Source organism: Pleurodeles waltl, chromosome 9, assembly GCF_031143425.1.
Source record: "Pleurodeles waltl isolate 20211129_DDA chromosome 9, aPleWal1.hap1.20221129, whole genome shotgun sequence".
Classification (NCBI taxonomy): domain Eukaryota; kingdom Metazoa; phylum Chordata; class Amphibia; order Caudata; family Salamandridae; genus Pleurodeles; species Pleurodeles waltl.
Window position 1 is genome coordinate 606,972,239 of NC_090448.1, and position 23,575 is coordinate 606,995,813.

Sequence of the window (23,575 nt, forward strand, 5' to 3'; positions counted from 1 at the left end):
GTCGGCTGGTTAGCAGCAAAATATCTGCCACTAGTCAGCCCAGCATCATTTTTTGATGCACAAGCAGCCAAAAAAGGACTCCTGTCTACTTATAGACAGGAGTCATTACCCCTACCTCAATGCCCACCACAGGGGATGAGTGTTCCCTGAGGAAGCCCTACATACCCAGTACCAGGCACGGGGCCCCATGTAAGGGGCCCCCAGTGGCACACCACACACATACCCAAACACTTACCTGTTACTTACCTTGAATGATCTCCCTCCACCTGTAGTGTCCCTGTGGTGTGGGTGATGGTGTTGCTGAGGATTGGGGTTGGCATCTTTGTGCCCTTTCCATGGTGTTTAGACATGAAACTGGGCATACCTGCACTTTAACGCCTGGTCAGACCAGGTGTTAAATAATGATGTGAATCGGGCTAAGCACCATTATTTAGGCCCTCCTCCCAGTTGCTCGTTGTTTCTGCTTTGGGAGTTAAATATGGCACTGAGGGGCTAGCATCACTCTTTGGAAGGGAACACCTACCTTGCATCTCAGTGACGCAAGGTAGGTTGGCTCTTCCTAGAAATTGCACTAACTCCAATATTTTGACGCTAGATGGGTCTAGCATCAAAATATAAATATGGAGTTGTTAGCGCCGCTATAGCAGCACAATTAATGATTCTAAATAAAGTCCTTTTATTTTTTATAGTCTCTTCTTTCTGTATATCTTCCAGGGGATTCTTCTCTATCCCCACCAGAACCCTTGGAAAAAATCCCAGGTAAGTAAACAGTTCCTTTCTTAAGAAACTTTCTCTTTTCTTCTGTTATTTCTATTCTTCCTGTTCTTACAAGAGATTGTCTTGTTATACGTTTTTCCTGTTTAGGCCATCATTCATCTCAATCTTGAGGCTAGGCTTTTCTTTCTCTAATAGTATTCCCCATCTGTCCTCGTTAAAGGGGAATATAAAATGTTAAGCAAATGCCCTCTGTTTTCTGCCCCCCTCTCTCTTTCTGAGAATGCAGGCATTCATACATTAGGTTTTCTTTAAGATGTTCAAACCACCTTCAGTTCTATTTTTTCAAATTATCAACCTTTCTTCTGAGGTTGAGATTAGATAAATTACTTCTTTATTGTGCAGTTATTTAAAATCATTACATTAGAACATGTATGCATAAATTCATTATTTTTTACCACTTCCAATTATAATTTTGTATTGGCTACCTGATTGTGTTAGCAGAAGTGACTCTAAAATACTTTACCTGTTAAAATAAGAGATTACAAGGATGGGAAGTCTAAAGTGCAAGTTTTTTTTCATCCTAAACGGAGTACTAAACTAGTTTTAGTCGGAGCTCAAGACCTCTATGAGATCCCCAATGTGAGCAAAAGCATATTCAAAAGTGCAATATGTGTTGTCTAACGGATTTGGTGATATAGCCTGATCGCTCTCAGGAGCTTGGTAAATCTGGCTGCCAACTGTAAGCACTCACTTTACAAGCCACCTAATTATATTAATAACAAAAACTTCAAAAATACTTATATATTTAAAAAAAATTAAAATGATGGAAAGTCTGACGTACAAGTTTTGACCCTGAATGAGATACCAGACTAGTCTCAGTCTGAGTGAAAGGCAACTATGAAATTCCCAAGGCAAGCAGGAGTCTATTCTACTGTGCAAAATGTATGGTCTGATGCATTTGGTGATAAGGCCTTACGATTCTCAGGAACTTTATAAATCTAGCTGCTAACTGTGAACACTCATTTTACAAGCATTCTTCCATGGCTACATTTGTGAATAAGTAAAGCGGGCCATATTAGTTGAAGCCAAAATACTGTGAGGGGGAGCAGCTTCTCACATATACACAGGACATGGATTAATGATTCCTCCTGCCTAGAGCAGAATCTACAATATCTGGCCTGAGCTTCAAAATGTCTCCGGCCATACCCATATGTTTTTAACAGAATTAGCCCCAAGCACAGTCTTATTAACTCCTGCTTTAGACCCATACTGAAAGGCAGGGAAAGATAAATCGGCAAAAACCTTGGCATGTAGAGGATGGATGCCCATCTACCATGTGCAAGTTTCTTGATTCTTTTACAGTCCTGCTCCCTAGAGATTACATTTGATTGTTTAGTTATCAGTCTACAGACTGTTGGCGCTGGGAGACCACTTGCCTAGATCTCCTAAACCTCAATGGTATCCAGTACCAAATTAAAATACTTATGGCATTTGGTCTGGTGATTTTTTTATAGTATCCCAAATTATGCTTTTTAATGAACCTTCCTTTGCCTTTTTCGCTTTCACACAGTATATTAAAAATTTAGCTTTAAAAGCCCACTGCTGGGAGATCAGACAAAACTCCTGGCAGATTTAACCATGCTCTGTGCAATTTGGTAGGGAGAATACCCGCGGTACCAGATTGATTGAGTCCTGTCAAGCTATTAGCCATTTTCTGTCTATATATGAGTATATCATGTGTTAAAGTTGGAAATAGTTTAGAGTCCATCACCTTTAACAGTGGTCTTAGGTTGGGGTTTACCAATGACTTCCATAATTTCCGAAAGACCCACTCTGATTAATTTTGCTGCTGCTTGCTGGGTATTCATATGAGCAGAAGTGTGTCCCCTGTGGTCCAACCAAACCCCCAGTCGGGGATAGAAGGGGAATTGCTTCCTCTTTCATCCCTGACCCACCCCCTCGGCAATCTGATGATGTCAGTGCGCCAACGTCATCAAATTCTGCTGAGGACATGCTGGAAGCCATTTGCTTCCAGCGCGAGTGGAGAGAGGACACGTGTAAGGTGAGTCCTTCTCCTGGGGGACGGTTGGGGGTGAAAGACAGACACAGGGGGAAGGAAAGAGTTTTTCCTTTCCTCCTGTGCCTGTTTTGAGTGGATTCCTGCTCCACGATCTCGGGCGAGGCCCGCGATCTTGGAGCACGAATCCACCCACTAGACACCAGGGATGTTTTCTTTATTTGTTTTGGGGAGCGACCCCTTGGGCAAGGGTCGCTCCCCTGGGGGCATATGTTTATCTGTGTTTCGGCCCTGCCTGGGGGCAGATCGGCCATTTTTTCGGCCGATCTGCCCCCAGGGTAGGCGTAACCCACTAAACATCAGGGATTCAGTTCTCAATAATGTTTTTGGGCAGCGACCCCTTAGGCAAGGGTACCTGCCATGGGGGCAATATTTGTTTAAAGGTTTCGGCCCCCCCAGGGGCTAGATCCGCCATGTTTTATTGCCAATCTCGCCCCCGGGGGGGTCAAAACCCACTAGGCCCAAGGGATTGTGTTGTGTGTTTTGTGTCTTTGGGGCACCCCTTGGGCAAGGGTCGCCCCCGCAAAGGGGGGACATTAGTGTTGGCCATTTCTGCCCCATCGGGGGCAGATCTGCCTATTTATTTAGGCCCATCTGCCCACAAGGGGGGCAGAAGCCACCAAGACGCCAGGGAATTATTCTTTTTTTTGTTTCCTTTTGTTTTTTTTTGTGCTGGGGGCACAGAATTGTTGGCCATTTCTGCCCACCTTTCTGCCACCAGATCGGCCTATTTTTTTAGGCCCATAGCCACTTAGGCACCAGGGAAAATTTGTAAATTCTTGGTGGCGGGTGTTTGTCAACTGGCAAAGTATTTGTATTTGTGATTAGAACAGTTTATTTCTTATTTTTGTTCTAGTTCTAGTGTAGGTGGTATACTAAATGCAGGATTGTGTGTGAAATTGTCCTTAGATTTGTGCACAATGGTATTTGTGTCGTCTTATGTCTAATTTTCTTTTCTTTTTTTTCTTTTCAGTGGGATATCATTGGTGATTGCTGTGTCGGTGCAGAGTAGTTGCTGGAGAGTCTAGGTTTTCAGGCAAGTGAGTGGTATAGTTTTTTTTAGTACAAAACTCCTTGTTATAAAGCCACACTTTGTTTATTACTTGTTTTAGAAAGTGCTGGTTGTTGTTGGCAATCCATTTGCTGTAAGAAAGGATTATGGCTAGCCACAGAGTGACAGCTCAGCAGGTTGTTGGCATGGTTTTTGAGTCATCTTCTGACCATGAGTATGAGACTGACTCTGCATCTGAGGCAGAGGAGGAAGTGAGAAATTCTGGCAGTGAGTTTTCTGTCCGAGAGGAATCTTCTGATGTGGAGGCCACTCTGAGTGCAGATGAATGGCCTGCTTTGGTGGAGGACACTGATGTGCCAATAGTGAGGCAGCCTGGGCCTGAAAGGTTAACCTTTGGAAGACCTGACACCTGGGTTGCCCCAAACATGGAGCAGCCACAGTTACCTGCCTTTACTGGTCTCCCAGGGTATAGAGTAAATACGGAAAACCTTTTGCCTGTCAATTTCTTTGAGTTGTTTATGGACAATGTATTTTTGGAAGAGATTGTTGAGCAGACTAATTTGTAAGCGGAGCAGTATTTGAGGGACAACGCTGCCAGACTTAGGCCTCAGTCTAGAGCTAACTAGTGGGTTCCCACAATTCTGGAAGAGATGAAAAAGTTCTTAGGTTTGACTTTTTTGATGGGGTTGATAAGAAAGCCGTCACTGGCTTCTTATTGGTCTACTAGTCCCTTGATGGCAACGGCTATATTTCCTGCAATCATGACTCGTAATCGATATTTGCTTCTTCTTCGGATGCTGCATTTTGTTGACAATGCTTTAGACTTGCCACGAGATCACCCTGATTGTGACCATCTTTTTAATGTTAGGCCTGTCCTTGATCATTGTGTAGATCGGTTTTCAAAGGTGTATGTTCCAGGCAAAAAAATAAGTGTGGATGAGTCTTTGGTCCTGTTCAAGGGGCGTTTGGTTTTTAAGAAATACATTCCTAGCAAAAGGGCACGGGATGGAATTAAATTGTATTTGCTGTCAGAAAGTAGTACAAGGTGTGTGTATAATTTCCGGGTCTACACTGGTAGGGATTCCAGTATTGACCCCCCTGGTTGTCCGCCCACTTTTGGAGTTAGTGAGAAAATTATGTGGGAACTTGTTAGACGTCTGTTTAACAAAGGTCACCATTTGTACGTAGATAATTTCTACATTGGAGTGCAGTTTTTCAAGGAGTTGTTCAGAATGGACACTGTAGCTTGTGGCACAAACCGTTCTAACTGGAAAGGCTATCCAAGGGAACTTGTGTGTTAAAAACTTGAGAGGGGACAGTGCAGTGCCTTGTGGAATGATGAGCTGCTAGCTCTGAAATTTTCAGACAGGAGGCATGTGTACATGCTAACTACCATCCATGATGAGAGTACTTCCCCTGTAACTGTTTGGGGTCAGGTTACCGAAGTGTGCAAACCTGCGTGCATTTTGGACTACAATAAGCACATGGGTGGTGTTGATAGAGTAGATCAGAAGTTGGAACCTTACACTGCTCTTCATAAGTCTTACGTGTTAGACATACATTTATTTCATTTGGCAACTTTTAATGCTTTTATTGTGTTCAAGGTTTGTTCACCTGAGTCAAGGATGAAATTTGTAAAATTTCAGGAGTCAGTGAAAGAGAGCCTTATTGTGGTAGAACAGGCAAGTGTTCCTAGAGTAGCAGTGGTGGAGGATGTGTCTAGATTGAAACTTTCCTGATTACATTCCTCCCACTCTCAAAAAAGACTTGCCTACTAAGAAATGTAGAGTCTGTGCCCGAAGAGGTGTCCGGAGGGAGAGCTGGATGTACTGCTCCGATTGCCCTTCAAAGTCTGGGCTGTTTCAGGAGTTACCACACCCAAAAAGAATTCTGGGAAATACAGTGAGCGTAAACTGCCTGTTTTATATTTTCATGTGTTCATTTTCACGGTTGGCATTTCTGTAATGTTTTCAGTTAGAGCTTTTGTGTTTGTAGTTTTGTACTTATTTATAATTAGTTAGTGGTTTCTTCGTTGTTTAAAAATACAAAAAGTGATGGCTGTGTACGTGGAGTGGCGCTTGGCTGGAGGTGTGCTTGGAGTGATGCTTGGCGGCGGTGTGTGTGGAGTGGCGCTTAGCAGGCGGTGTGTGTGTGGAGTGTTGCTTGGGTGGCGGTGTGTGTGGAGTGGCGCTTGGCTGGCAGTGTGTGTGGAGTGGCGCTTGGCTGGCGGTGTGCGTGTGGTGGCTCTTAGCTGGCGGTGTGCATGGAATGGCACTTGGCTGGCGGTGTGCGTGGGGTGGCGCTTGGCTGGCGGTGTGCATGGGGTGGCGCTTGGCTGGCAGTGTGTGTGGAGTGGCGCTTGGCTGGCGGTGCCAGCCAAACATCAGCCCACACACTCCCATCAGCTGGTGTGATTGCTGTATCAGGCATGTGGGTGTATGAAAGTGATGGGCCCTTGAATGGCACTGTCTGTTGATGTGAGTGTTGTAATGTGCTGGACCCGCGGCTGACGGAGTGAATGGTCTTGTACATTGTCTTTTTGGTCCCGGGTGCGGCCTTCATCTAGGGAAACCTACCAAACCACTAGACATTCCAAGGAGTCCAGGGAGGTGTGGCTTGTGGGGATCCCCCAACTTTTTCTTACCCAGACTCATCCGCAACCTCAACATTTGCTTAAAAAAAGATATTTTCCTAACTTTTGTTTGTAGGTTCACCAATCAGGCACACATTTCCAATCCCCCAATGTTCCCCTCAGTCTCCCAAGTAAAATGATATCTCACTTGTGTAGGTCCCCAAAGCAGAGTCAGCCTAAAGATGTATAAAAGTAAAATATGTGCTCATCAACTTGCTGTGCTATCCCCTCAATCTCTACAGGTTTTTGGCCTTTTTCTGTTGCAGGCACCAGGGCCACCCACACAAAGGAGGTATCATTTTTATTGGGAAACTTGGGGGAGTGCTGGGTGGAAGGAAATTTGTGGCTCCTCTCAGATTCCAGAACTTTTTGTCACCGAAACGTGAGGAAAAATCATTTTTTTACCCAAAATTTGAGGTTTGCAAAGGATTCGTGTGACAGAACCTGGTGAGAGCCCCACAAGGCACCCCATTTTGAATTTCCCTAGGTGTCTAGTTTTAAAAATATGCACAGGTTTGGTAGGTTTCCCTAGGTGCCGGCTGAGCTAGAGGCCAAAATCCACAACTGGGCACTTTGCAAAAAACAGCTCTGTTTTCTTTGGGAAAATGTGATGTGTCCACGTTGTGTTTTGGGGCATTTCCTGTTAAGGGCACTAAGCTTACCCACACAAGTGAGGTACCAGTTTTAACGGGAGACTTGGGGGAATGCTGGGTGGAAGGAAATGTGTGGCTCCTCTCATATTCCAGAACTTTCTGTCACTGAAATGTGAGGTAAAGGTGTTTTTTAGCCAAATTTTCAGATTTGCAAAGGATTCTGGGTAAAAAAAGCTGGTGAGAGCCCCACAAGTCACCCCATCTTGGATTCCCCTAGGTGTCTAGTTTTCAAAAATGCACAGGTTTGGTAGGTTTCCCTAGGTGCCGGCTGAGAAAGTTTCATGCCAGAACAGGGAATGGGGGTCCCTAAACTGGTGTAGACTGGCTTCTGCAAGAAGGCACCATCTGTGCCCTTCAAAGTATTTCCAGACACTCTGGGAGGCTACCCCTCCCAAGCTTGTAACATCTATTTCCAAAGGGAGAGGGAGTAACACCTGCCTCCCAAAGTAAATGCTTTGTTCTGCCTTCCTGGGACTGAGCTGCTCATACCCCAGGAGGGCAGAACCCTGTCTGTGAGGTGTAGCTGCAGTGCAAGCCTAGAGAGCTGGTTTGGCAGTACTGGTGGTCCATGGTGGAGCTTCCAGGATGCATAGGATTGGCCTCCCAATACCATATTTGGAATGGGGGACAATTCCATGATCTTAGACACCTTACATGGCCATATTCAGAGTTACCACTGTGAAGCTACATATAGGTATTGACCTATATGTAGTGCATTAGTGTAATGGTATCCCCGCACTCATGAAGTACAGGGAATTGGCCCTGGGCAGCGTGGGGGAACCTTTGCTAGTGCAAGGGTGCCCTCACACTTAGAAACTTTGCACCTATCCCTCAGTAAATGAAGGTTAGACATATAGGTGTCTTATAAATTACTTAGGTGCCGTGAAATAGTGTGTGCACTATTTCACGCAGGCTGCAGTGGTAGCCCTGTGAAAGGGTTTGTCTGAGGTCCTTATAAGTGGCCAAAGAAATGCTGCAGCCCATAAGGATCTCCTGGAACCCCAATGCTCTTGGTACCTAAGTACCATATACTTGGGCTTATAAGGGGGGGTCCAGTGTGCAAATTGGAATTGGAATATGAAGTCACTAAACTATAGTGACTAATTTGGGAGTAGAGAGAGTATAAGCACTGAAGTTCTGCTAACCAGAACTTCAGTGCTTATACTCCCTCTACTAGTGAAACAGTTAAGCACTGCTGACAACACACACATTAGGCCACAAACTATGAGCACTGGGGTCCTGACCACAGGATCCCAGTGAGACAGGCAAAACATACTGACAAACAGGTAGAAATTGGGGGTAACATGTCAAGAAAGATGGTACTTTCCTACAATGACCATGTTTCTTGAAGAGCAATGATACACATTTCCCAGTTTGTCGATTTTTTTTTCTTAGCAGTACCATCAGTTAGCCATCCTACATTCCATGAGCTTATTTTCACACCAGGCGCTCTTTGTCATATTTTGTTGTTCTGGGGCCCAGGGCTAAATGTGAAAATGTAATGCACTTGATAGCCACGCCCACTCCGTTAAGAGGGTGTTGCTGAGATACACATGGCCATTCTTTTCCAGCTCTCCCTGAAGTGATTATTAAGTTCTTATCCACACATTCGCTAGGACAGCTTCCCCTTTTAGTGCCCTGTAACACTGAAACAGTAGCCGACTCCTTCCTGTTTTTGAGTCACTCTCCAGGCCAGCTGCTTTGTTTGAGCAGATGGCCGACTTTAAAAAGCATGCAGAGCACTTTCTTACCGCTGGGCTCAACAAGTATTATGCCCCATTGTTTGAACTGCCTCTTACTTTTCCACAGAGCCTTAACAAGATTTGAGCTTTTAAAAGTAATTTTGGAATGCTCATTAGTCTCACCCATCCCAGGGGGAAGGAAAGCTACCCTTTCAATATCTGAGGAGCAAATGTGTTTCAGGCATTGTTATATTTGCACATATTTTAGGAAATGTCCATTGTTTCATCTGTTCCAATTTTGGTTTTCTCCACTTCTGGAATATGGACATTCCTGATTCAGCTTTCTGTGAAGTCCCTGCCCATTTAATCACTCTGTTTGTTGGTTAGAACTCACTTCAGAATATCCATGGAAAATTACTCCACCTTTCAAATTGATCTCAATACACATACAAAAGAAAACCAAAATTGAACCACCATCCAAATATTCACTTGGAGAAAGCATGAGAGTAAAAACAATCAGATGAACATGGTTATAATCCTTCTATCAATGTAGTGCCTATTTTCAGGCACTGTTATTCATATTGCACAAACCTAGATTTGGAGTTAAGGAACAGTGAAGGAGAGGAAGTAATAAGTAAAATGGGCCTCTTTGGTTCACCTTACGTCTGTTCCAGTTATCTGAAACACAGTGAGGTGGGTGTTCAACAGCACTGTCATTCAAATTGCACATACCTAAATGCAGAGTGAATGAGTGCTGTAGAATGAGTAGATGGGATAAGAAAGTGCTGAAGTGTTCATTGAACAAATAGGAAGTCAGTCATTTTTGGATCTGTGGGAGAGAGGGGCCAATTCCAATATAGAGAGAAATAACCTTGTTCTAGATAATGAAGCTTTTTTTCCTCTACTGCACTTCATAACTTCTAAACTGGTTATATCCTAAAATGCCCAAAAATGAAATGAGCTGATGGTTGCTTCTACCAAGTACACAGACTTTTCTTGAGCTTTTCCAAAACACTATTAACATGAAGTAAAGTGGTAGAGATAGGTGAGAAATGTGTATTCTATCACCAGGCATCACATAATTCCACACTTCACGGGGCAAAACATGAATTAAGAGTCCTGAGCGCTACTGCCACTTTCAAATCTGATAACATTGGATGTAGATTGGTGTCTTGAGCACAGGATCCCATGAATATGTGCAAAAAAATATGTCTAGAACAAACATGCATGAATGGAACTGTTAATCACAGGATCTGCATGTTGCCGCCAGTTTTGTGATAGTAACTTGTGATGCCAGTAATGTCGGAAGGTACTGCTCTGGTGCGAGTACCTGTCCCTCAGAATACAGGACATTATGGGCCTGATTCAGACCATGGCGGCCGGTGACCGCCAGGGTCACCGGCCACGGGAGCACCGCCGACAGACCGGCGGTGCTCCAAAGGGCATTCTGACCGCGGCGGTTCTGCCGCGGCCAGAAAGGGTAAACCGGCGGTCTCCCGCCGGTTTACCGCTGCCCTTGGAATCCCCCATGGTGGCGCATCTTGCTGCGCCGCCATGGGGGATTCTGACACCCCCTACCGCCATCCTGTTCCTGGCGGTTCGGCCGCCAGGAACAGGATGGCGGTAGGGGGTGCCGCGGGGCCCCTGGGGGCCCCTGTCGTGCCCATGCCAATGGCATGGGCACGGCAGGGGCCCCCGTAAGAGGGCCCTACTGTGTATTTCAGTGTCTGCCTAGCAGACACTGAAATACGCGACGGGTGCAAACTGCACCCGTCGCACATGCCCACTCCGCCGGCTCCATTCGGAGCCGGCTTCCTCGTGGGGAGGGGTTTCCCGCTGGGCTGGCGGGCAGCCCAGCGGGAAAGCCAGAATGGCCTCCGCGGTCTTTCGACCGCGGAGCGGCCATATGGCGGTTCCCTCCAGGCGGGCGGCGACCGCTGCCCGCCGGGGTCAAAATGACCCCCTATGTAATGAGGTCTGTCAGACTTGGCCTCCTTGGTATGGTCTCCCCTAACTTTTTGCCTGTTTCCCAGGTTGTTGATGTGTTCTGGACTCTGTTTTTGCTGTTCTTGTTACTCTGGGCACTTTACCACTGCTAACCAGTGCTAAAGTGGAAGTGCTCCTGTATAAAATGTTTATGTAATTGGATTTCCATGATTGCCATATTTAATTTACTGGTAAGTCCCTAGTACAGTGCACTAAAGGTGCCCAGGGCCTGTAAATCAAATGCTACTAGTGGGCCTGCAGCACTGATTGTGCCATCCATATTAGTAGTCCTGTAATCATGGCTCAGACCTGCCACTTCAGTGTCTGTGTGTGCAGTTTTAAGCTGCCAATTCAGCCTGGCAAGTGTACCCATTTGCCAGGCCTAAACCTTCAATTTTCCTACATGTAAGACACCCCTAAGGTAGGCCCTAGGTAGTCCGTTGGGCAGGGTGCAGTGTATGGTTAAGGTAGGACACATACTTATGTGTTTTATATGTCCTAACTGTGAAATACTGCTAAATTAGTTTTTCACTGTTGCAAGGCCTATCCCTCTCAAAGGTTAACATGGGGGCCGCCTTTAAATATGATTAAAACATAGATTCCCCTTGGGAGCAGATAGACATGCAGAGTTTGGGGTCTCTGAGCTCACAATATTAACATACATCTTCTAGTAAAGTTGATTTTAAGATTGTGTGTTTCAAAATGCCACTTTTAGAAAGTGAGCATTTTCTTGCTTAAACCATTCTGTGACTCTGCCTGTTTGTGGATTCCCTGTCTGGGTCAGCTTGATAGTTGGGCTGGTTGCACCTCTCTCTGGACAGTGACACAAAGGGAGCTGGGGCATAGCCAGCATATTCTGATGAGCCATCTGTGCTAGGAGGGAGGGGAGGAGTGGTCACTTACACCTGAAAGGGCTGTGCCTGCCCTCACACAGTGCAGTCTCCAACCCCGTAGTGTGTGCCTGGGGCCTGGCCTGGGCAAGGCAGGATTTCACAAACAAGAGAGACTTTCCTTTGAAGTAAGCCTGCTTCAAAGACCAAAATGGGTATAAGAAGAGCACACAAAACCACAGACTTTAGATCACTTCTGGACATCAAGAGGAACCTCTGCCTAGAGAAGAGCTGAAGAGCTGAGGCGAAGTGCTGCCCTGCCTGTGACTGTGCTTTGTGGAGCTATCCTGCAGTTGCTGCTTCTGCCTGGTGAAAGGGGACAAAGACTGGACTTTGTAGTGCATTCCTGCCTGTGAAGAAATCTCCAAGGGCTTGTCATGAGCTTGCCTCCTGTTGTTGAAATCTCAGGGCCATCAAAGACTTCCCCTGCCAGCACCTGGACTCTCTGCTGAGACTCCTGCCCTGCCAAGTCGTGCCCTATCCAGTTCCTGAGGCCTTGACAGGTGAAGCTGGCAGACCAAGATTGAAAATCCACGCACTGACCGCCATGCAAGAAAATTTCTGACGCAACCTCCGAGATGCGGCTGAAGAAACGACGTGCCGCCGGGTCCGCTGCTGAAATCGATGCACCGCCTGCAGCGCGGCTGGAAGATCGATGCACGCGGCTGGAGAAACAATGCGCCACACCGCTAACAGAGGCTGGTAACATCGCAACCTACACAGCGTGGTTTTGCTAATACCGTGCGGCAGGATTTTCTATATAAACCTTGCTGGGTGCGGAAAAATGACGCAGCGCCTGCCAAGACCCTAGTGCTTGCCAGGATCAATGCATCACTCTCCTGCAGAGGGAAAAACAATGCACGCCGACCCGACCAGAGAAGGAGAAACGATGCACGGTCTCATTTGCTGGTGACAAATCAACGCATTGCTAACCTTTTTCAAAGCACACTCACCCGTGCATGTTATTTTGATGCTACCCAGGTACTTTTCAATGCTAACAGTGTTTTTACTGTTTATTAAAGGATTTAAGACTCTTTTTGCTTTTTAATTCCTAACTTGACTTGTGTATGTTGGAATTTTGTCGTTTTGGTCTTGTTTTGTTTAGATAAATAGTTTCTATTTTTCTAAACCTGTGTTGTGTCATTTTGTAGTGTTTTCACTGAGTTACTGTGTGTGTTGGTACAAATAGTATACACCTAGACTCTGAAGTTAAGCCTGCCTGCTTGTACCATGCTACCGAAGGGGTAAGCGGGGGTTAACTAAGGGTGATTCTCCTTTACCCTGACTAGAGTAATGGTCCTTGCTTGGACAGGGGGTAACCTGACTGCTAACCAAAGAACCCATTTCTAATAAGGCCACAAACATTTTGAAAAATCCAATCTTCCTCAAAATTGTAACTAGAATTGTGTGCAAAAGGTTAATAGTACAAACATGAATTGTATTTTGACTTCCTTTGAGCTATTTCACCTATTCCCTACCTTTCTTGTTCTGCTGTTCCTCTTAATCCAGTCAGTTTCATTATGTTCTGCAGCTATAAGGGACAAAAGACCGGGGAGGAATTTTGTTGGCTTCTATCCACTGGTTATTCTTCCAGATAAACTTTAGTGTGTATATACTTTTGGATAGTTTGTTATTAGGACTTATCTAGGAGTATTTGTAGCACAAACGCATCCTCGTCTTGAAGAGATCAACAATAAAACATTTCCATCTGCGTAATTACTAGGAAAATTGCAAATACAGTACATTACTACCTGGCCAGGAACGGAACGGTAAACGCGCTGATTTGAATATTTCAAATGCGTTTACATATTTAGCAGAATTTCTGCAATATTTGTGTGTGTAATCTGTTATGTGCACAGCAAAATCAACCTTTAAAATGTCAACTAAGTAGTCATTCTTTTTATACACTGCTGTCTAAACACATTTTCCTCTACCCAGGAGTTTAGAACAATGGCACATAGGATTTTATTTGCAAGAGTACAGGGAAAGCTGTTTCCATGGATAATATGTTTTTGCCTAAATGACAAAGGTATTATCTGTTCTTTAAATTTGCCACCAATTTGGTAGAGCCTTCATGCAAATGTTCTTTCTATAGTTTGACAGAGTATACCCAGTGAGTATTTTTAGTTTTAAAACTGCATTTGAAAAACAAGCATTTGCAATGCAATGGGTCTCGCGTTTACTTGAGTTAAAGCTATTAGCATTGTAAACTCCTAATCAGACTTTTCTTGCCACATAAACTGAAAAGTAAAATAGTTTCACATAAGCGAGCCGACGGCCACCATAAGAGCAAAGCAAACACATAAAAGGAAACAGACATCCACTTGCAGTGAAACTTATCAACAAAAGTGCAATTATCCATGTAACCGCAAAAGTGCAATTATCCATGTAACCAGCTAAAGTGCAAATATCCATGTAACAGGGTCAATGTCATGGGAACACATTTTTAGTGTTCGACTGAAAAAAAGGCAAAGAGTGAAACAAAGCAGCATCTACTAAAATATCGAAGGGAGTGGTCCATCTAAAACTGATAGCATGCCTGTGTACATGGACAAAGAACAGGGAGATACTTAATAAAAATCCTGAAATGTTGGACTTGTTACAGGGTACAAAATATTATTTTATGAAAATGAAAGCATGTCTTTGCCTGGGTACAGAATGGTTTAACATAAGAATGGATGCAGGAAAATGAAGTGCTTGGTGTCCCTGCCACTTGAGAATGCTACAGTTATGTCTTGTCCTGGTTCGCCCAAATATGTACTGGTGGGCCCGCTGGCACCCCCGGCGCAGTGTAACCACTGGGTTAAGGAGAAGGCAATGTATTGTCATAAAGATAGGATGGTGGATAGTTATAAAGTAAGGTTTCATTTTAAGATGTAGGTTAGCACAGGGTCGGAACACTTACTTTTGAATCTATCATACTCAATGCAGTGGTAATCTCAGATGTGGTAATCACAGTAGTGGTAATCTCAGCAGTGGTAATCCCTGCAGTAGTACTCTCAACCTTGGTAATCTCAGCAGAGGTAATCCCTGCACTGGTAATCTCTGAGGTAGTAATCACAGTAGTGGTAACCTCAGCAGTGGTAACCCCTGCAGGGGCAATCTCAGAGGTAGTAATCACAGTAGTGGTAATATCATCAGTGGTAATCTCAGAGGTAGTAATCACAGTAGTGGTAATCTCAGAGGTATCATTCACAGTAGTGGCAATATCAGTAGTGGTAATCTCAGTGGTAGTAATCACATGGTAATTTCAGCAATGGTAATCCCCACATTGGTAATATCAGCAGTAGCTATCACAGCAGTGGGAATCTCAGAGGTAGTACTCATTTAAAAGCAATCAAATCTCAAAGGCATTTTATTGGACATATCCAGAAACATGGCAGAATGATATTTTCTCTCCCCACATCAACATCTCTGAGCTTTTGGAGCTCTCCCATGGTGCATCCAAATCACTCTGATTTTGGGCTTTCATGGAAACTGCATGAATCCCTACATATGTCTTAATGATGTGCATTCCTACAATTTATTTTACAGGGACATGAGTATCTTAAAACAATTCAGCAGGCGGTATCTAATGTGATTCCTCGTAGCACTTGATCTTCTTCCTTCTGGGTTGTACTTGATACTTTAAAGGATTTTATTTCACGGATCATTTCTTTAAAGTATTAAGAAAGCAAGTCACTTAGAAGAAAACACCTTGAATAAAGAATTGTATTCACTGGAATTAGCTCATGCTAGACATGTTCTACATCAGTTAGCCTATCACCTAGCTACCGACACTAGAACATGTAGCGTGCAAGCAGCAATTACCGACTTACAAATCACAAAATGGCTATATTAGCCCTAGCTAAAAATCTCCACTGAAATGCAGAACAGTAATGAAGGCCAAGTGATGATTCATATAAAATTCTGGAACTATTTTGATAATTTATATTCAAATTTGCCTTTACATAACCCAGGAATGAGCTGACTGCTGCAAACAGCAACCTTCCTTCAATCACTAGGGAATACAATTGAGAGTAATTTACAGTTATCACTGTCAGAATGATTGCACCTTTGAAAGTCTAGCTTCTGCAAAACCTGCTGGCTTGTATAGTTACCTGCCGAGTTACACAGTGCAATAATCAAATAGATAGCTTTCCTCTTATTTTCGGTTATTAAAGCAGATTTTATCACAAATACTACATCAATGTCAGGGATGAAGGCCACAATATAGGTCTTTTTCAAAAGGTGTTGTGATCCAACTAATTGTTGATTGGTAGACTAATTTCTCTTTTGAATACTGATTCTGAAACGTTTAATAAAATACTGTTTAAATGAATTACATCTGTAATAAATACAATTTATTCTAGTTTGCTGTGGTTTTATTCTAGTCAAAATTACCAACTTCAACATGATCTTAGCTGGGACCTTGAATGACTGTGGTTGGTCTCTTTGTGACGTATTAGCAATTATATTATTGCATGAAGAAAAGGCATTTTATCGGGTCTCTCAAGAATTCTTGGTTGAAGTGCTGGGAAATGCGGGCTTTCGTAATTACCATAGAAGAGTACAAATGTTATATTTTAACTCCAATGAACACAGCTCATTGCATTTAAGGCAAGGCATGAGATGGGGCTGCCCTTCAATTTCTTTATGTGCTGAGTTTATGGAGCTGTTTTTGAAGAAGCTGGCACATGAAATACAGTCTTAGGAAGTGTAAAGTGTGAAGCAAAAGACATAGCAGATGTGTATGATACAGCTCCTTATGCTCACCAGTTTGAAACAACTGTGAACATTGTCAAGCAATTATCAGCCAACAATGATTAGTGGACCACACTCTTAATGGCAAATTCACACACTATCCTGGCTGATCTAATGGTTTCTTTAGAACTAAGAATAGCATCAAAAGTACTGTTTTAGGTATGATGTTCTGTTAAACTAAAAACAATCTTTGAACTAAATTACTCTGCACTCCTCACTGATTTCTCTCTATTAGCAAACAAATGTAAACATCTAGGGATATCAACTGCTGAGGTAACACTATGGGGAAAATGCTTTTAGTACCTAAAGACTTCATCTAAATGTATCATTCACTGTCACTGCGTATTATCTCACCTTTTAATAGATGTTTTAATTTTTTGCTTCATCTAGATCTTTAAACAGTCTCACAGGACATATAGAAAGTTCTGTTTCCTCTAGACAGATCAGGTGGAACATCCCTCATCTTATTAAGATTATAGGGCTGTGATGAGGAAACAGTTAACGTATTAATCACAAAGTGATATTTTTTAAAAAGCTGACTTGATTTTCAATATGTGAGGGGTGTAGGAAAGTTTTGTTTAGGTTTGTGGATCACATATATTTTAAAGAAGTTAGGATTAAAGCATTAATGACTATTTTTATAGTGCAGGACAATGTAAAATTATTTGAGTATTGCATTGACATAAAACCTGTCACATGTAATCATGCACATCTTCTGCCCATTTTTCAGGATTGTTACTGCATAGAATTGCAGGATGACAGAAGTGTTTGTGAACCAGAGTTTAAGTCCATTGATAAGACTAAATTTAAAGTTTGGATATCTCTAAATAGGAAATTATTTGGGGCATCAACCAAAAAGCTCAGACTACAAGGTCAGAAACACCCCATCCTCATTTTAATTCTTAAACCAGCAGTTTATTCTATAACCACGTTTTACTCTTGGCTAATTATATACGGCATTGACCACATACAAGGAACTCCTAAGTGGTCCCATCAGCAGTTCCACACAATTGATCATGCATATTTATTACAGATCCAATTCTTACATATAATAATTACATCAAACGGGTTTAAGCCTTAGAATTAAGACCAAGGCCTTAATGCTTAAGCCTTAATGCCTTAAGGCTTGCGCCTTTATATTTATGATTACAAAGTGAAGTAACAAAATATACAAATGCCCAAGATATGATATAGAAAACGTAGAACAAGTTCATATGTCTACTTCTTGTCTTACTCTAAAAGCTTTAAATTAGCACCACAGATTTAGCAATCTGATGCATACAATTATTATGCCAAAATCAACAATCATTTTAGCTTCTTCTTAAAAATGAGTTCTCTATGCCATGGTCCCTGCTCTTATGCTAGTAGGTGGTATGGTGAACAATTGGCCTCGTTATTTGAATTGAGGACAGTTCTGAATATTGCTTTCACAGGGTTTGAAAGAAAAGTAAATGTGTTTATTAACAGTGTTCACATAATTGTGCTTATTATTTTTTTCTTTTCATTCCCTTCACATTCTGATGACACAATTGTCCTTCTATTTTTAATCTGGCAAGAATAGGTATGACATTTCATTTGGTGTGTTGAAAAAAAATAAAAGAAAGAAATGAAAATTCTTCTTGAAAGCTGCATTAGTTCATTAAGCATAGTGTAAGCTGAATGAACTAATGTAGTGTAAGCCTGGCAGCATTTGCAGTAGCAATGTTCTTTTCGGTTGTAAAGTTGTTACATGAGGGTTCGTCTATCGTTTCAAGTAGTGCATCTGTGTTCATAGCTTGCACTGTTCATAAAATGAGGATGGGAAGCATGCACTGAAACACCCACCAACAATGCAAGCATAATTTGTGGATTCCAATATAATAAGTTTGATATCCAGTACTACTTTCACAAATACAGTATTACATTTCTCTCCCAGTGGTACTTAAATACCAAATGCTGCCAAGGTGAAAAGTTGTGCAAACATTTTCTTCCATTGTATGCAAACTGTTAACAAAGAGACTAGTTATTTTTCAGTTTTTGTGGCTTCCCATGTAAACACAAAAGCTCACCCCGGTTCATTGTCCTCCAGTCTGGTTCCACTTATTTCTAGTTTTTACTACTTTATATGTGAAAACAACATAAGTTAAACAGATCTACATTACTCAACTGTGATTCCTGCAAACGTGCTATTTGTCTGCTAAATACCCATGCATTTGTAGTTGAAAGACGTTTGAGATATGAACACAATTCCATCATGATCTTTGAAGGTTATCATTAGGAATATGTTTCATTAAGACCATTTAGGCTAGCCAAAGCCCTGAAACCCAAGATCAGCCATCCTATTTTTACACACTAGAACAATGTATGTAACATACTTGCTTTTCCCTCCAATATTTAAAATCATCAACTATTTAGATTACATTTTGATGATATTTGTTGAAATAAATGGAAGCAGTAGCCCAATGTGCCAGGGCACAAAAAGGAATTTACAACATCATTGGCAGAAGATAGGAATTGATAAAACTGGAATGTGCCCTGAGACCACATTAAAAGATCCCTACTCTCACATAAGGCTCCAAACACAAAAACAACCCTAAAGTGATTATAAAATAAAAAACAAAAACACTGGCACTAAAGGGAACTAACTTGTGCGTGGATATGCTCATTGTGAAAAAGCAAAATGCAGTCACTCAAAGTTATAATTACCAGTAGCTTAAGTAGGCTCACTCACTTCTCCATGCTGAGGTGGGTAGAAGCAAAATGTGAATGACACAACAACAGACAAATTAATGAAGCGAGGTGGCTGAAAGTCCCTTTAAGCAAAGATATTATACATATAATTTTAGCAAACCCAAAAGGTCTTGGTTAACACCAGACATACAAAGAGAGATCTGGAAAACTGCACTGTTGTGAGACATGGGCACTATTAACACTGCCATTGTTTTCCTCTTGTGCTGTTGGATATCAACACTGGCCAGGACTCGTTGGCTTTCCCACAGTTTTAAGCAACCTGTATCTCTTGTGCCTATGCAAGGAAACACTGCTCATCAGAGGTGAGACCAAACTCATTTTCAGAAGCTTGAAAGAGTTCTTTCATCAAGCAGACAGCTTCAAGCTCAACCTGGGCTATAATTTTTTCAAAGAAGCATACCTATATGTATACATTTTCAAACCAAATTCAAAGAGAGCACAACTACAGGGTAGGTGATACAAAAGAATTTGTAAAGCCCAGTAAGAGAGGACCAATATGTGGTGCATAAATTATAGCACTAATGCCATAAAGGAGAATGCATTACAATGTTGAACTTGAGGGTGCCAAGCCTACAGGGACTTTCCTAATTTCAGTAACTCTTTGGTTTCCCCATTATAGTGAATATTTTCTTCATCACTTTTACCCAGTATTGATGAAACTGCTCCCTAATTAATCTAGCTCACTGGATAGAGACCTGTACATTTACTGCTCCTCTAATAATCTTCTATTCCACTATCTAAGCGGAGGTCAAGCTTGAGTCCACTGATATCTGTTGTGAGACAGAGAGAGCTGCAGGACCCTGTATGGGGAAGTGAGTTCACTGCTTAATGAAGGTTACTTGAAAGTTAAATGCACTTCACCATTACCCTTCCCCCAAATTTCCTCATCCCAATTATTGATGAATGAGGGCTTCCTAAGGTGTAAACAGAGGCCTTGATCTAATCAAGACACAAAAACTGCAATACATCTTTTGAGATGGATATTGGTCCCGCGTACAGCACTGGAGAGCGTGCCACTAGTGCCTCAAATTTCCCATAGCAAACAATGATGTTTTCGACTCTTGCCTCAGCACAAATTCAACAAAAATCATGCATGTGCACTGCGGCCTTTCCATGAAATGGAGTGAAACCCAGTGTGGGGCTGTATGCCCAGAGGGCCACACCAGATGCACCACCCCTTTAATGAGGTTGACTGTTACAAACTCACCAGGCTATAGAGGACTCACTGAGGTGGTAGCCAAATGATTACAGTATTAGGACATGCTATGAGCTGGCTACCTGCCTCTCCTGTGGTTTTAACATGTTTCTGCCAGTTTTCTGGAACAGAATCTTTCACCCATCTGTGTGAAACAATGGTATTGTGAGCATGTACATAGTTAACAGGTCTAGAGGATTCTATTTGAGCTGCATCATAGTTTGAAATGAAGAAGTGCACTTTATTTTAATTATATAGAAGCTTTGGAAATGTTGAGATTAGTCAAAACAGGGTTGTCTCTTTTCCATTTTTTTTTGTAAAAATCCTGATGAATATAATTGTATAAAGTTAGTAGGAAAAGGGACATTCTGTTTTGTTCACAGTATGTAAGGATTGAAATTGTAATAGAGAGTAGCATCTGTGAAAAAATACAACTTTGATGGAATCTCCCAAATGCAGTATAGAGAATCATCTTGTTATTAAGGCTAAATTCTCTTCTGCTATGAGATATCCCAGGACCATGGCAAGGCATACATACCAAGGAATTAGAGGTTTTGTGATCTTTGCATGAATCCCATCCAAGATCTGAACCATGTGATTGTTGTATGTCCATCCCTTCACTTTGAACATTGCCACCTTTTGAGACTATTCTTTCTGAAGTATATAATATAAACTCTGTAGTTAAGGCTTGCCATTGCATATTTGCCCCTTCCAGCTGAAATGGTTTGCACAAATTTGCACAGCATTTTATTTTGCACTGAAATTATATGTTTGCACTTAATAGGGTTGTATATCTCCTCGGTGATGGAGTTTTGTACTAGGTACATTATTTACACAGAGTTAAGCCATTAGAAGGTTATAGCTATGGATTTTCAAATGTTAATTTTGAAAGGATGAAATCATTTATCTTTTGATGGTAGTGATATGTATTTCCTTTGACCTTTTCCTCATGTTTCATGCATATTGTAATACTATTGTAGGCAAGGATGTATTTCTGTGTTCTTTGTGGGGATCTCTGTTGAGTTCCACAACATATTAAAAATTGAATTGAGTCTAGAGGATGCGTGTGGAGAGCATATGATGCATGTGACCGTGGCCACATCCAGTTCCTTTACAATTTGGCAATACTTTAGTGGTGAATTAGTGGTAAAGCCCACACATCATTTGTGAACTTCAGGTATTCTCACCAGAGCATTCCAAGCATCCTTTGTAGTGGGCCAGACAGTAATGTTAAGGCAAGAAATAGAAGTCCCCTTGATGCTGAGGAATATGTCTTTTATCTCTCTTGGTCCATTGGCTTCTAGGAGATGCTATGCACCACAGGTTAACAACCAGTTTAGTGGGGGAGCTTTGTATACCTTTGTGCTCTTGGTTTTGCTTGTGCCCGAGAGGAGACTCCAAATGCCCCTTGCCTTTCTACTTAGGTGTGTGATAACAGTCATGGCTGGAACAGCCTGTGTGGATTTTTTTTTTTAAAAAGAAAAGATGTCTAGACCCATTCACAGAGCAAAATACAGACTTGGACCCCAAACCACTTTATGCTAAACCCCATGAAGACCTAATTGTTCCTATCGTCCAGCAACATCAATTTTTTTTGGGATTCAGTCATGTCTGTCCAACTTAAATCTAAATGATTTTACACCTCAACTGACAGACCATGCCAAAGTCCTTGAATTCACTTTTGACAAAAACCTCTTACTCTACAACCAGTTGCCAAGAAGTCCGAAACAACCATGTTTAAACTCTTTCCTTTGAAAAAAGTGAAACATTTCTGCCAGGCGAAGAGTTCAGAATGGCAGTTCAAGTCCTAGTCCTCTCACATATAGATGTTATAACACCAAAAAGGCATCCTTCATACAGCAGCATGGCTCATCAAGAGGCTGATGAAATCTGACCACATCATCCTGGTGACTGCCTGGATCCTGCTTGAGGAAGAAAGCTGACTGACCATGCAAGTACACCCCCAGTGCTCCTGCTCTGCTATGAAGATTCCGCTCAGAAGAAGAAAGAAACTGTAAAGGAGGCCCAGAGAGAAAGATAGACACCTCTGCTGTGAATTGAGTGACATGTACATCACTGTCCTAAGGGTGAGATTCATGTTCCCTGAAGTATGCTCACTGCATGGGTTTATTGTTCGGACACATGAGGCTGTGTCATCTAACACCAAGAAATGTCTAAAGCACTTGAGAACTGCCAATCTCATTCACAGTAGAACTGAGGAGAAGTGACAAGTGCTGAAAGAAGACTGGCTCCATCAATGGTGACTGTGCATACATAGCCACTTTTTGCCACTGTAACACAGGATGGGCACATAGCTTGCTTAGGTGCTTGGGGTAGTTACTGGGCCTAGCAAACCCCCAAATAGCAAGATATGCAGGCCCACATGCACATGAGGAGTGAGTTTGAGAAGGAAAGACTTTATCAGAGCCATCCACAATAGTCCTACTGTGATTACCACAAAGTCAAAGGTCAATGCACATTCATACAAAGAACTGTGACCAGATTACTGTGCGTACAGTTTATTAGTAGAATCTTTTATGAAAGTTCACCAATTTTCCAATTTGCAGCTAAAACCTAGCTATCTCAAAGGGTTTCATCAGACAGCTTTCACTATCACCTCGTCTTCATCCATGTGTGGTAGTCAAAAGTTAATTACAATTGTACACCCTGGAGACATTTTATGCTCCTCACCAGTGAGACGAATGCAAAATTCAAGATTCATCTCTGCAATGAAATGCAGTAGTAGCACTCTTGAACTGTGTGACTGCATAAAGTGTAGAATTTCACTTTGAGACCAGCCTCAGTTCCAAAACTCACAACTCAAATATGACACAGGCTATTTTTGCATCAACTATCCCTGGTCCGCAGAATCAAGGCATATCTACAAGTGCCTGACTTCAGAAGTGCTGTGCAAGAAGTGGTCTTCTTTCTTTTGCATGGAGCCAATGCTCTGGTTGCCAGTATTTAGCATTTTGTGTCTAACTTCGAGAAAAGCATTTTTGATGCTATTGCATGAAGCATTAAGAAACAGGAAATTTTGACAGGTCACTACGACACTTTCAGTTCATTGCTGGCTGTCTCTTTCCATCCAAGCCACTTTTAATTAATATACTGTGTCACATTCAAGACAAAACTGTCTGAGGGTTTCTGGTTGGTTAGGGTTTGTACGTCAGCCAGGCAGAACCCACCACTATAGTAAGGGCGAGTAAGTCACACACTAAAGATAACCTGCGCTCCCCCCTGGGAGCTTGGCCCAAG